Source organism: Pinus tabuliformis, chromosome 1_2, assembly GCF_031772625.1.
Source record: "Pinus tabuliformis cultivar Carrire ecotype Pingquan chromosome 1_2, CPIR1, whole genome shotgun sequence".
NCBI lineage: Eukaryota > Viridiplantae > Streptophyta > Pinopsida > Pinales > Pinaceae > Pinus > Pinus tabuliformis.
The window spans coordinates 787,535,956-787,538,320 of NC_142298.1; the positions used below are offsets into that span (position 1 = coordinate 787,535,956).

Sequence of the window (2,365 nt, forward strand, 5' to 3'; positions counted from 1 at the left end):
TTGTATTTCTTTGGACACCTGCTCTGAGCCCAAATGAACAAGATATTCCTCATGGGTTCATATTTGCAACATTTATGTTGTCTTCAATGCTGGGAAGTTCCCTTGCCTCTAGACTCCTGGCTCGCCAAGCAGTCAAGGCGGAGAGCTACATGCAGATTGTATTCCTTGTTGCTGCAGGATCCTTCCTCCTTCCTCTCATAACTACTGTATGTCTTAGCTTTACTATTCCTTTGTGTCTTCTGATAGAATTTATTTATATGAAACATCAGCATACTGTGGATCTGAGGACATTTTGTGTGCTTGCTATGAGCAGTTCCTTTTAGAGCCCAACACAGAAAAAGGTGGAAGCATTACACCAGGAGGGCATCTCCAGCTTCTTGGTTTCTGTGTGTTTGAGGCCTGTGTGGGAATTTTCTGGCCCTCGATTATGAAAATGTGATCACAATACATTCCTGAGGAGTCTAGGAGCACAATTATGAACTTCTTCCAGATACCTTTGAACATATTTGTCTGTGTTGTGCTTTACAATGTAAGGCCACAAGACCTTCTAATCTCATTTTATAATATGGATGTCATGAGCAGGAGCATTGTATTGTATATAAATGAGGATTAACAAGTCTTATTAACTAAGGAACTTTTTGTTTTGGAATGTTTTATGGAATTTTTTGGAAACCATTTAAAAGTTTTGAAATCACTTAAACTTTTCTCTCTTTTCTTCTTTATGAAAGGTCAATGCCTTCCCAATCCAATCATGTTTGGTATGTATGCCATCTTCCTCTTCATGGCATTAGTTCTTCAAAGGCGGCTCATTGTTGTTGCAGAGAGTCACAAGACAAGTAAGTCTTACAAACTTTTGTCAAGTAACTGATTTAAGCTGAGTCACAAGTCAAGTAAGATGCACACACTTCTTTGTCATGTAACTAATGTTAGGTCTGTGGAAAGTGTTGGCTTTTTGTTTTTCTATAATTTTGAGCTTCTTTCTAGGTTTTTTATCAATGTGTTCATACAGTTCCCTTCTTATTTGTAGAATCTCTAGATACTTGGGGTGTAACCAAGGAGCGGGATATAGAGGCAGAGCCCCTCAATCTCTGAAATGAAGAATTTTTGGAGAAGGTAACTTGAAATATTTGCATGGGTTGTGAAAAGAGTCATCGACAATTCCCTTGCAAAAATTGTATTCTTGGGCTGGCCCATGAACTGTTTCTACTAAATCATTTTGTCACATAAAATAATAGGCAGTTTTATTCATCTATTGGAGAAGGTAAAGAACTTATTCATTGTAGAACTTCAGTTGGAGATATTAATGTTTTTTGTCTAACCGATTAAGATCCCTCGGTAGACAATTATTATAAGGTGTAATTTTGTTGTGGAATTTTATTTTTCAACAGTCCTGAACCCTAGCTGGTCAGAGGACAAGTGGTATACTAACTAGGCTTTATTTCAACCAATTGTTATCTAGGTAAGGTAAATTATCTGCACGCTCCTTTTTGCTCAGCAGTTTGGTGTAGAGCCAAGATCCTTTTTGTAACTCCACTCCAATAGTATTTCTAACTCCACTTAGGGACGTGTGCCACTAAGGTGTGTGAAAGTTTGTTAGTGTATTGCACATTTGAATTACTTGTTTATTTTTAGTACTTGGCTTTTGTTATTTCTTGCACTTTTAAATATTGGGGACTGATAAATGCTAGCAAGATTGGAATAGCAAATGTTGGCTGGTGTTTTAGGCTTGACTTTCATGCAAATTATCAATATTGTGTGGAGGAATTCCATGTTCCATGCTTAATGACATAAATGAGACACTTTCTTGGAACTTTTGAACTTGGAAGTTTCATCAATCTAGTGGAAAATATAGCAGTGCCAATAAATTTTCATCACCTGTTGTTATATGACCTCACAAAACTACAAGGCACTTGGTTTTGTGGAATGTGTAGAAATTAGAAGGCAGAAGATTGGATTGGCAATCCCATGGGAACTGTTGGAAGTGGTTTATCAGTGTAAGGAAAAATGTTGTGGCTGTGATCAACTATTCAATACTTGTGGCCTGTGACTTCCCTGAACAGAAAGACAATCAGTTATATGGAATGTCAAGAGATAGAAAACACAATAGCAATTTGGTGAGATACATGAAACCCGTGACACAGGCTAACTAGGAATCCATCTTACATTTCCCCACATATTGAGAAACTCTGCCAATGTATCATAGTGATTTGAAACTCAAACTATTATATTGTTTTTTACCGCATTAGTTTTTAAATTATTGCATGTTCGAGGTAGCTATATACACAATATACAATTATTTTCACAAACATAAATTTGCGTTGGTTTACATTTCTCGTAAGTCGATAAAAACTATGAACATGGCTAT

General features: G+C 36.7%; 1 protein-coding gene and 1 pseudogene across 2 annotated transcripts in view; both read left to right on the forward strand.

The window, feature by feature from the left end:
• Positions 1 to 1,367, forward strand: part of LOC149208244 (uncharacterized) — a 13,368-nt gene extending 12,001 nt beyond the window's left edge. Inside the window, exon 6 of the mRNA XM_089398277.1 lies at positions 1,114 to 1,367. The gene's annotated coding sequence lies outside the window, so the exon portion shown is untranslated. The remainder of the gene's footprint in view (positions 1 to 1,113) is intronic.
• Positions 6 to 1,367, forward strand: LOC149208245 (uncharacterized; annotated as a pseudogene). The gene is made up of 4 exons (XR_016253062.1): positions 6 to 206; positions 314 to 529; positions 729 to 836; positions 1,028 to 1,367. The product of XR_016253062.1 is annotated as an uncharacterized LOC149208245 (transcript).
• Positions 1,368 to 2,365: the final 998 nt, after the last annotated feature.